A 12,354-nucleotide genomic window follows, 5' to 3' on the forward strand; every position below is an offset into this window, starting at 1 on the left:
GAATTGAACCCAAGTCTCTTACGTCTCCTCATTGGCAGGCAGGTTCTTTACCACTAGTGCCGCCTGGGAAGGCATTTTCAAATTTTCTTTGATTACTTAAGGATTTGGCCTTTGTGTCATTCTCAACTTCATCTTCCCCTCAGAACAAGAGCTTTGGAGAAAAACGTGGAAGGTGAAAACTACAGTTAAAAAACGAGAGGGATTTCCCTGGTAGTCTAGTGGCTAAGATTCTGTACTCCCAATGCAGGAGGCCCGGGTTCAATCCCTGGTCAGGGAACTAGATTCCACATGCTGCAACTAAAAGACGTCTTATGCCTCAGTGAAGATGGAAGATCCTGAGAGCTGCAGCTAAGACCTGGTGTTCCCAAATAAACAAATAAACATTTTAGAAATTAAAAGCAAATTAACCTTGAACTGTGCTATGGGCATAAATATGCAGTGTCGAGTGAGGACAGTATTCACGCTTCCTGTCCTTTTGATGCCTTTGTAAGATCCTAAAGGGCTGATTCCTGTCCAAGTAGGGCAGGAAATCCTGCATAATTTGGGAGATGTTTCAGTAAGAGCTGAGACACAGTGGAAAGAGGAAGAACTGGAATTCAAGAAGAGCTAATAAGGAATATTTAAGAAGGAAAAAAAGATAGGAAATATGTTTGAAGTGAGAAATAATTGATGCTTGAATATGCTACATGCAAAAGGGGGGAAAAAAAGCCCACAAAAGAGGTCTTAAAGAAATGTGGAAAAGCCCTGGAGATGAAATGTTATATAAATATTGCTAGTCAGTTATAATCAACCATGGCAAAGCCACATGTTTTGTAACTGAAAGAACTGACAAAAGCAAAACCACTGACTCAGCACCGGATGAAGGGAATTGGGGGAAAGAGCATTTATTAATTGCCAAAAATTAAATAAATAAATGGAAGGAGACTGGTATTTAGGGTGGCTGAGGAAAAAATACAAGGAGATCATGGATGGCATGAAAATGTTGAGAAAGTAGAATAAATGCTAGATCAAAAGAACTGGAAAACAACAGATTTCCTCCTTGGAGTTACGCTAGCATTAAAGAAGGACTACTTATAGAGAACAATTAGAGCCCAATTCAGCAAGACTTAGAAAAAGGAGAGCCCACCAGCAAATCAAATCCAAAGAGCAATATCTGTGGCAATTAGAGGGCACAGATAAAATGCTTAACACCGTTCTTATCAGGTAGGTCTCCTGGTAAAAACTCTCAGTGCTCCCGACTGCCCACTGCTCAGTGAACCCACTGCTCCGTGAACCCACCCTCAGGGTATCTGTTCTGAATCTTCCATCCTGCTTCCTCTAGGAGCTGCCATTTTCCCCACTGAGAATCGCCCTGCTCAGGGCTTTTGTCCTCTGTCTCTTTTTCAAGATCTGTCCCTAAATCTCCTCTCCTCACCCCAGCCTTTATGTCTCATATAGCAAACACGTCTCAAATCACATCTCCTGCCGTTAATTTGTTCAGCAAATTCCTATGGACTGCTTCCAATGTACCTGGAACTTTCCTAGACTCTAGAATGATGGAGCTATTGTACAGTGATGATACAACAGACAGGAATCCTTGTCTTCATGGAGCATATTTTAGTGAGGGGAGAGTGAAGAAACATCCTATGAATAATTAAATGCAATAATATTCATGAAACGTTTGCCTCTCTCCTGTATTCGTTTCCATGGCTGCTGTAAACAATGTCCAAAACTTTTGGGTAACTCAAAAAACAACAGTAATTAATTTTATCAGTGTTCTGGAGGCCTAAAGTCTGAATCGAGGTGCTGGTGGCCCCCCCTACCTCTGGAGGCTCTGGGGCGAATCCTTTTCTGCCTCTTGCGGCTTCTGGGGGCTCCCAGGGTGCCTGGGGGACACCACTCCAGACTCTGTCTCGGTAGTCACATTGCCTGTGCCCCTTCTGTGCGATTTCCCTTTGCTTCCCTCTCACAGGGACGCTTGTCCCTGGATTTAGGGCCCACTGTCAATGAGGTCCGGATGATCTCAAGATTATTTTCAAAGAAAAATAAGATCATTTCTCAGCTTCCAGGAATTTGCATAGATATCTTTAGGGAGGACTGTCTGGGGACTACCACATCTCCAAAGTCTATGTAGAAGGAATTTCCAATTTTTTTTTAATGCACACGAGCCATGTATCTTTTTTTTTTTTTTTAATTCAGATTCTGTTTGGATATGGCTACCTATGGCCTTGTTTTTCATCTTTCTGATTCAGCAATTCTGCCCTTTAAAATAGATTGCAATTGCTTTACGTCTTTGCCCACTGGTTCTACTCTGGTCCGGATGGTACCGCTTTTTTGCCCATATTCTTTGCCATAGCCACCTCTCTGTCCTTCCTCCCCATCTCGCCCCTTTACAGATGTGGTTCCACGGCCCAAGTAGAAGCTTCGCCGGGAGTCCACCAGAGTCTCTGCAGGTCTATCTGACTAATGTCGCCTGCTCAGATATGCTTCCCATGAAGACCCTAGTTAACATTCAATGTAGCATGATCAAAATGATTATGTATTTGTGGTTTATAGGCTTCCTGTCTGTCTCCCTGCTCTGCACTGTAAGGTTACTGCCATCGGGACACTTGGGAAGTTAAGTGGACATCATGAACGTAGGATTTAAAATGAACTTCCCTGGTAGCTTCTAGACTCTGAAACAAAGCCCTCCCTGTTCAGGCGTGGTCTCATTTGCAGTTGGGTGAGCAGCGTGTGCCCTTCAGAAGGAGTGCCCTGCAGCAGGGCATCTTCACTCAGCAAACAAGCCCTCAACTAGGCTTAGCAAACTGCACTCCCTTAGGCGGGCAAAGGATTAAAACCTTTTGGAGGACTTCCCTTGCGGTCCAGTGGTTAAGAATCTCCTTGCCAATACAGTGGGCACAGGTTTGATCCCTGGTCCAGGAAGATTCCATCTGCCTCAGAGGAACAAAGCCTGCCACAATTGCTGAGCCTTCAACTGCAGCTCCTGAAGCATGTGTGCCTAGAGCCTGTGCTCAGTAACAAGAGAAAGTGAAAGTAAAGTCACTTAGTCGTGTCCAATTCTTTGCAACTCTATGGACTGTAGCCCATCAGTCTCCTCTGTCCATGGAATTCTCCAGCAAGAATACTGGAGTGGGTTGCCATTTCCTTTTCCAGGGGATCTTCCCAACCCAGGGATCAAACCCAGGGATCAAACCCCAGTCTCCCACATTGCAGGCAGACACTTTACCATCTGAGCCACCAGGGAAGCAACCAACAAGAGAAGCAACTGCAATGAGAGGCCACAGCAAAGAAGAGCCCCCTTGTCTGCAACTAGAGAAAGCCTATGGCGCAGCAATGACCCAGCGCAGCCAACAGTTTAAAAATAAATACGTAAAACGGTTACGAAACATTTCCACAGGGATCAAATAAGGAATTTCTGGCTGATCTTTAATCCACCTGAATTTCAATAGTCATTTTATCTGAATCTTCAAGCACTCAGGTGGGTTTTACTCTAATTTGGTGGCTCCTCCAGTGTGGCCCCCAGATCAATGCCCTTAACACCACCTGGGAGCTCCAGAGAAATGCAGATTCGGGAGAGTCCCACTTTCCAGGTGGCTCAGACAGTAAAGAGCCGCCTTTAATGTGGGAGAACAGGGTTTGATCCCTAGGTTGGGAAGATTACCTGCAGAAGGAAATGGCAACCCACTACAGTACCTTGTCTAGGAAAATCTCATGGACAGAGGAACCTGGCAGGCTACAGCCCATGGGGTCACAAAGAGTTGGACATGACTGAGCAACTAACGTACACTCCCACTCACCCCAGACCTAGTGAAAAGGAAGTTTTGGGGGGCAGCCACTGTCACTTTGCAAGCCTTCCAAGTGTTTCTAATTCTTGATAAATTTGGGCACCAGTGCTGTAATTGATTTTAATGACTTTAACCACTCTCATTGTGTTAGGATAGTTTTAACCCCATCTTTGTCATTTGAGTATTAAGCAGCCTCTTGTAATGTCACATCTTCTTTCTTTTAGTAATTGAAACTTCTTGGAAAATTGCTTTTCCAAATAATTATATATGAATATACATATGCTATATATACTATGTATGTAGTATGTGAATATGTGTAATATATTTATATAACTCAGAAGAAAACACTGGATACATGCCAAGGTGTTGTCTGGAAATACCCCAGTTTAGGTGATCTTTATTTTTTTCTTTACATTAGCAAAATGTAATAATAATTTCTATTTTTTAAGTTATTTTTCTATGCACCACAGATTAGTTGAGCTGAAGGAGCTCTTTCTATGAGCTCATGGAATGTTCTTTCTTTAAAATTATATTAATTTTTAAAAAATTATATGAAAAAAAACCAGGAAAAACAAATGGCTAACCTCCCTACTTTAAAGAAAAGAGAAGGAAAAAACTCAGTGAATCCATTAGAAAAATGAACAAAGGAACCATCACATAAAGAAATATAAATGGTCCTTAAATATGTGAAGAGATACCATTCACCTCCATAATAGAAAAAATATAGATTAAAGCTATACATAAATACCATTTTAACTTTATTAGATTAAATTAAATACAAAAGTTGGACAAAATACCCAATGGTCAAGTATAGAAACAGGATCTCACAAACATTCCTATTGGGAGTTCAAAATAGTACAACTGCTATTGTTGTACTAGAGTTAATTTGACAAAATCTATCAAAATGACAAATGCAAGTCAAAGAAAAGCAGATACTGCATGGTCTCACTCATATGTGAAATTGAGAAAGGAAAAAAACCCAACAAACCAAGCTTATAGAGAGAGAACAGGTTGGTGATTGCCACAAGGGAGGGGTGGGAGAGAAATGGGTAAAGGGGGTCAACCCATTCAAAGTTCCAGTTGTAAAATAAATAAGTCCTGGGGATGTAATCCCTGGTGGCTCAGATGGTAAAGAATCCTCCTCCAACGTAGGAGACATGGGTTCGACCCCTGGGTTGGGAAGATCCTCTGGAGGAGTACATGGCAACCCACTCCAGTATTCTTGCCTGGAGAATCCCCATGGACAGAGGAGCCTGGTAGTCTACAGTCCATGGGGTTGCAAAGAGTCAGACACGACCTAGTGACTAAGCACACACGGGATATAATATACAACACTTGACTATAGTTAATAAGATGTATTGCATAAATGAAAGTTGCTAAAAGAGTAAATCTTAAAATTTTTAATCACAAGTAAAAAAATTTGTAACAATGTATGATGGCGAACGTTAACTAGTCTTGTTGTGGTGATCCTTCATAAAGGAATAGGTGTTACTCTTAAAATTGTAAAAAGTGACACAGAAATTTTGCTTGTTTTTTAAAAGGTAATATATTCATATGGTTTAGAAATAAGAATACTTAACAGAGTACACATTGCCTCTGCTCCTGTCCTTTTCTCCCCATCCCTCTATGAAAACTACTTGTAGCCTCCTATATTTCCTTTATCTTTAGCATTAAGTGATTTTCAAACCCCAGCCATTTTTCCTTCACAGTCTCTTTTGTTTCCACTTCCTCCTTTCTCTTCCCTTGGACCATTCCCAGCGTTCATGTGCACGTTCAGGGAGGTGCTTGTGTAAACTAGTGCAACAGCGTCCAAGTCTCTCTGCTTGTCTTTCTTTTCTCTGTCCTGTTTGCCAGGCTATCACCAAATTAATCTTCGCCAGATCTTATTTCAATCATGTCATTCCCCTATTTAAATTTTTTTTTTTTAATAAAGATACACCTACCAAATCTAGTCCAGACTCTGTCTTTTGGAGCTTAGTCGGGGGACGAGCTGAGCCCTGACTAGGAAGGAGAAAACCGCTTCCCTCCCAAGACTCAGGGAATAAAAGAAAAGACAGTTTTTTTAGAAAAAGAAACAAGATTCAAAAGAAAATTTTCTGACTGCAAATCTTCTACGCTTAACCACAAGGCTAAGGTAACGCCTTGATAAATTTTTTCAACTATGTTTATTTCACTGTGAAATTGGATGGCCCACCCTCCCACCATGCTGGAACGGCTCCACAGGGAAGGTGCTGATAAAGAGCCCATGTGAAAAAGGACCACTTCTCCATATCCTCCTGTCTTTGCAAGCCTTCCCTAGTCTTGCTGACAGTGCAAAAATCTGAAAAGAAAAGGACAAATATGAAAGCACAAGTAGTGAGGTATCCCAGCACTGTGTCGGTTGCCAGTCAATGACGGCGCCTGTCAATAATGGCGCCCGTCACAGGCACGGATGAAGTTCAGGAATTTTGTGTTAGATGAATGTGTCTTCTGAGCTCCTCTTCACAAACCCTCCAGAATGGTTGCCATGGCGCCCCCGGTTACTGTGGCAAAACTGGCCTCTTAGCTTGACTGCCAGAATCACCTGTTGAGTACATCCTGAGAGCCTGGTCCTCTGTGTGCCCCGTGTGTAAAGACTGAAAGAAGAGAGAAGGCTGTGGTCCTTCTATTAATTTAGGGGAGATTTTAAAAATTCACCAGGAAGAATGAACTTTTCTGTTAACATCCCTTTTTTCTTGGTGACAAATATTTTTGTTTTTTAGATAGATTGCCTGATGTGGGAACACGGAACTAAAACATAAACATTTTTACCCGGCCAAACTCAAATAACTGTATTTTTAAAGAGTTCTAATCAATGTATTATAAGAAATAATTGCCATGTATGAGAGCTGACTCATTGGAAAAGACCCTGATGCTGGGAAAAATTGAAGGCAGGAGGAGAAGGGGGCAACAGAGGATGAGATGGCTGGATGGCATCATTGACTTGATGAACATGAGTTTGAACAAACTGCAAGAGATAGTGAAGGACAGGGAAGCCTGGGGTGCTGCAGTCCATGGGATCGAAAAGAGTTGGAGATGACTTAGTGATTGAACTGTTAACATTTCTTAAGAACAAATCATCTTATTCTCTACTTCAGAGTCTAAGAAACTCCTTTCAATAATATATTGATATTTTAAAAGTATATATTGATATTCTGAAGTCAAGTTTGAAGGTGACAAGATGGTATTACTGTTGTGGGTTTCTCTGGTAGCTCAGATGGTAAAAAAAAAAATCTGTCCACAATGCCGGAAACCCAGGTTCCATCCCTGGGTTGGGAAAATCCCCTGGAGAGGGAAATGGCTACACACTCCAATATTCTTGCCTGGAAAATCAGAGGAGCCGGATGGGTTACAATCCATGGGGTCGCAGAGTAAGACATGGCTGAATAACTAACACTTTTTAAAATTTCACTAGGAAGAATGAATTTTTCTGTTAAAATTTCTTAGGAACAAATCAGCTTTATTTTCTACTTTAGAGTCTAAGAAAGTCCTTTCAATAATATATTGATATTTTTAAAATATACTGATATTTTAAAGTCAAGTTTGAAGATAACAAGGTGGTATTCCTGTTGTTCAAATCAAATGATGTAACTGTGATCCCATTTATAATTGATGTTTTCACCTTGGGGTATTTGAAAATGAGGTGCGTTTCCTTTTATCTTCCCAATGGCAGCCCCTTGGAAAACTTGTGTGAGCACAAGGCTAAGAATCAGGAACTCTTGGTGCTGCCCCTGACTCACCGGGTTACCCAACTTAACCTCACTGTTTCCTCATCTGTAAAATGGGGATAATGATACTTACCTCTCTCACTGGAGTGTCAGGAGTATTAATTAATGTTTGTCAAATGCTTTGAGATCCTCAGATGAAAGGTCCCGTGGAAGCACTGTATAAAGTATTATTATATAAAGCCTCCCTCCCTCCCACTTTCACTGAGCAGCGATTACCAATCCCCGCCAACTCTAAATGGCGGTAATGCCGCAGTCAGACACGAAAAGGCAAGTTTTATTGGTCCATTAGGACATGCCTATTTGAGGGAATTAGTTTTGTGAAAATGGTCATTATGCCAAGGACTTTTTATTTTAGGCAGTTGTTGGTGTTAATAGTTAATAGTTAAATATTAAGCCATTTGGAAAGCCTGGTTTCACGTTTCAATTGGGGAGTCAGGCCTTTGTGACCATGCCACTTACATCTAAAGAAGCTTAGGCATCTGGTGGGGGAGCATTTACTTCCCATAAAATGAAATTATATTTATATGGAAGGCCGACTTCAGTTTCTGAGAAACCAGCTGGGGAGTGAAGACAATGCTTGCCACTTAATTAGGAAACGAAGAAGTGTCTCCCACATACTGTAATTTTCTGGATTCCAATTTCAAAGGATTCGTAACTTGCAAAAAAAATTAATTCTCTCATTAGAGTCATATTTAATCCACGGCAGCAAGCTAAATCAATTCTTGCTACCTCTTTTTTTTCCCCACTCTTTTGTGGATCAGTATTACATATAGCATTTGAGAATTAACAGACTTCAGAGAGGGGGCACGTGTCTTATAGGTGATGGCTGGAATGAAATAATGTATGTTCTTTGAAGAATTAAAGCACCATTCATTCATCTTGTTCTAGGTTTATTTTTTGTTTTTTTTGATCTCCCATCAGGCTTAGTATTTTCCTGGTTCAAAAGTAACTGTTTTTTTCCTCTTTGGGAAATGAAATTGGCTTGATAAGTCTATTTCAAAAGTTACCTGAGTTATTAATGTGATGATCTTATCTAAAAGTTAGATGACACATTCATATTTTCATACCTGCACATTTCTTTAAAAAAAAAACAAAATAAAAACTTCAGAAGAACCAATATTCTTCAAATATAGCAGAATTGTGTTCTTATAATTTGTCTGAAAGGCAAGACAAATAAAGAAGTGACATTTTTATCAAGCTTTTCTTTCTTAATATGGGAAATAGTCAACTATTTTCCTATCATGTAGATCACAGGGTAACATTTCATCACGAGATGAATTCATATCGTGTTTATAAATGCTATATGACCTCATTTAGATTCACTTATAATTTGTGCTAACTTGGATACGAGGAGTAGAACCACCACTATTTTGCCCATGAAAACAACTTCTTAAGCAAATTCATTGTCTGAACAAGGGAAATTCATTGTCTTAAGAGTGAGGTCTAACATTGTCTAGGGTCTGAGAAACCAGTTAGTAGTATTGTTGGCATACATATGCCAATTACAAACGATTCTTATCTACCTATTAACAGACTTAGCAGTCCTCTTTTGCACTTAGGGCCCATTAACCTGACCATAATTTTGCTATGTTTGCTTATTAAAATACATACACACACCTTTTTTTTAAAAAATCACAGATCTAAGTGACTGAATCAGTTTTCTTCTCTGTTTGTTTTTATTTTTTAATTTTTTTCATTAACACTGAAAATTATTTAATTATTGTTTTTAAAGATTTTTTTTGATGTGGACCATTTTTAAAGTCTTTACCGAATTTTTTATAGCATTGCTTTCATTTTATGCCTTGGTTTTTTGGCCATGAGACATGTGAGATCTTTGCTCCCCGACCAGGGATCAAACCCGCACCCCCTCCAAGGGAAGGCAAAGTCTTAACCACTGGATGGCCAGGAAAGTCCCCCAGATTATTCATTCATTCGTTCAGCAAACACCACATCACTGAGAGTGCCATTGTCTTGGACTGGAGATAGCCAGAGGGAGGGGGGAAGGCAGAAAATTTACTGCAAAAAATTGTTGTATCGTGTTTACATTGGAGGAGAATCTTATTTATTCTCATGGATTCTAGGGAGGGCAGATGTAGAGACACGAGGTCAGAGTACACCTTGCAGAGAAGACTGAATGAAGCTGTGGGGAGTGGGGAGGAAGGGGGAGGGTGCAAAGAAATGAAGAGATGGCTGGAGTGCTTGGCAGGGCTGGAATGCCTGGTGGGGTTGGGCAGAAGCAGGGGAGTGAGACAGGGCTTGGATCAAAAATGGGCTCCTGATTCATGCTCACTATGTCAGCTTTTATCCCAATGATGACATCACTGGAGGGTTTTAGTGGTGTGATGTGGTCAGCTTTAAGGTTAGAATATTGTCAGATTAATTTTGCTCAGGACTTCCCGGATCTGATTCATGTGAATGAGTAAAAAACATAAAAGCAAAACCCTTTAATTTTACTTATTTTAGAAAATTTAAATGTTAAAACACTAAATCAAGCATATGAAAAGATAAATTATCCTCTTTGTCCTTCACACTCTCACTAACATAAAAGGGTAAAAATACATATAGACTTGCAATCAGTTTGTTTTACACTTGAAACTAATTATAATGTAGCATGTCAACTATACTTCAATAAAAAAGCTTATTTCCACTTATTTTTATGTTTCTCTCCAGTATTTAGATAACTACAAGCAAATATGAATATGAACTCTTATTTCCTTCCTTTTTTTTAGCCCAAAGGCAGAAATTTTGGCTGTTTTTTTTGTTTTTTAAATTTTGTTTGGAAGGAGTAAGCTCAAGAATCTTAATTTTTTTTACATTTTTCTCTTAGAAAGGCATTTTATTTAAAATATAGCCATGTGTACATATCAACCCCAAACTTCCAGTCTATCCCTCCCTTCCACTCTTCACTGCCAGTAGCCATAGTTCATTCTCTAAGTCTGTGTCTGTTTAGTAAATGAGTTCATTTGTATCATTTTTTAAAATTCTGCATATAGGTGATATCATATGATATTTGTGTTTCTCTGTCTGACTTACTTCACTTAGTATGACAGTCTCCAGTTTCATCCATGTTGCTGCAAATGGCAGAACTTCATTCTTTTTAATGGCTGAGCAATATTTCACTGTATATGTGTAGGAATCTATATCTTTATAAGGCTCCTTTTTGATGCTCATCATCAGACAGAAACCACTGGCCTTGGGGATAAATGGGAAGGGTATAAGTATGCAAGCAGAAGCCCAGTTTGAAAGCAGTGGAGAGGGAAGGAAGGTAAACTTCCAGAGATATTTGGGATCCTTAGGATCGGAAATCATATTGTCATCAAAATTTAAAAAATATTCATCCCAGGTATATTCAATTCCATGTAGGTCAGGTTTCACCATTACAGCCCCAAAGTGGGGGGCGGGGGAAGGGTAGGTATTGCCAAGGGCAGGAGGAGGACATGGGCAGGGAACGTTGGCTAGGTGGAGAAGGTACAGGCAGGAAGGCACACTTGAACCATCCAAGACCTGATACCAACAACAGACACAAGGTCAGAAAAGAGCTATACTGATAGCCCCAAGGGCCCAGTCTTCCCTGTCACCTTGATGTACACACTGAGCTGCCATTTTGGAATGGAGCAGAGCGAGAGCCAATACATCTGAAAAAGTGTTGATCCAAAAGAGAGTAAGTTACCCTAAGCATATGCTTAAGTTAGTGGGTCAGGCTGAGCTGAATTGTATTGCCAACGATGAAGAGCAGATGAATTATCGTGGGGAAAGAGAGAAGAGACTGTTTTCTTTCATACTTACATAATGTAAGTACACTTGGCAACACCACTATGACACTATTCACATTTTTTTAATAGTACACGGGAGTTCATGCTTCTCTCAAGACCGCAGCATTCAAAGATGGCGACGAGAGTTTTGCCCAAGGCTCAGAAAAGTACTAGGAAAATATGCAGGTCAGAGAAGAATTGAGTTGATTACAGGGATGTTTATGAGCCCCATTGCATGGAGGTGAGAACTAGGAAGGCTCTTAAAGAATTACAAGCTCAATGGTGAGACTAGTTTTAGAGCTGCCACTTGTGAGGCTTTCTCTCCTTAAGACCATTCTCTTCTTATTTATATTCACTGTTGTATTTTGCTATGAAAGTGCAAGAACACTGTTTCATTAATAGAGCTTTACAGATAGCGGTAGCTCTAGATCCTTGAATGCCCGGGTCATTGAGGACTGGGCAACCTGAATATCTGTAGCCTGGCTGTAGAATTTGCTGTGTTGCTGATGACAGAGGGTTGATCTTTTTTTTATTTCCCTCCAAAAAGTGAACTGCTTGTTTTGACGGGCACATTAGAGAAATCATTGTCTCTTTAAGACTGGAAGAATCCCTGCTCTCGGCAAGGATAGGATTCCTTGGTAGAAAAAACTGGACCACTAAAAAAATGTACCTTTCAGCCTAGCTGGTTTCCTAGATACACACTTTTCCTCTAAGTGGGGTAACTGCTATAGCAGTTTCCAGATCAGAGTCCAGAAACCAATTACATAATTTCTTGTTGTTGTTTAGTCGCTAAGTTGTTTCTGACTTTTTGCAATCCCCAGGGACTTTAGCCCGCCAGGCTCCTCTGTCCATGGGATTCTCCAGGTGAAGATTCTCCAGAGTAGGTTGCCATTTCCTTCTCCAGGGGATCTTCCCGACTCAAGGATCACACCCAAGTCTCCTGCATTGCAGTTGGATTCATTACTGCAGGTATTCACATATCATTAAAAAAATTAGATCTGCAGTGTCCCTATCTTAAAATAGTTTATTCTGTCAACTGAGGTACAAGATACAAGATCAGACACAACAATTTTTTTCTTGGTCTCCTAA

The 12,354-nt window shown here is 40.3% G+C and overlaps 1 non-coding gene across 1 annotated transcript; it reads left to right on the plus strand.

Moving 5' to 3' along the window:
• The first annotated feature begins 204 nt into the window (after nt 1–204).
• TRNAG-CCC (transfer RNA glycine (anticodon CCC)) lies at nt 205–277 on the plus strand. The gene has a single exon. It is a non-coding gene; the product is annotated as a tRNA-Gly (tRNA).
• Nucleotides 278–12,354: the final 12,077 nt, after the last annotated feature.

The sequence above is a fragment of the Capricornis sumatraensis genome, chromosome 12 (assembly GCF_032405125.1).
Source record: "Capricornis sumatraensis isolate serow.1 chromosome 12, serow.2, whole genome shotgun sequence".
In the NCBI taxonomy this organism is placed as follows: domain Eukaryota; kingdom Metazoa; phylum Chordata; class Mammalia; order Artiodactyla; family Bovidae; genus Capricornis; species Capricornis sumatraensis.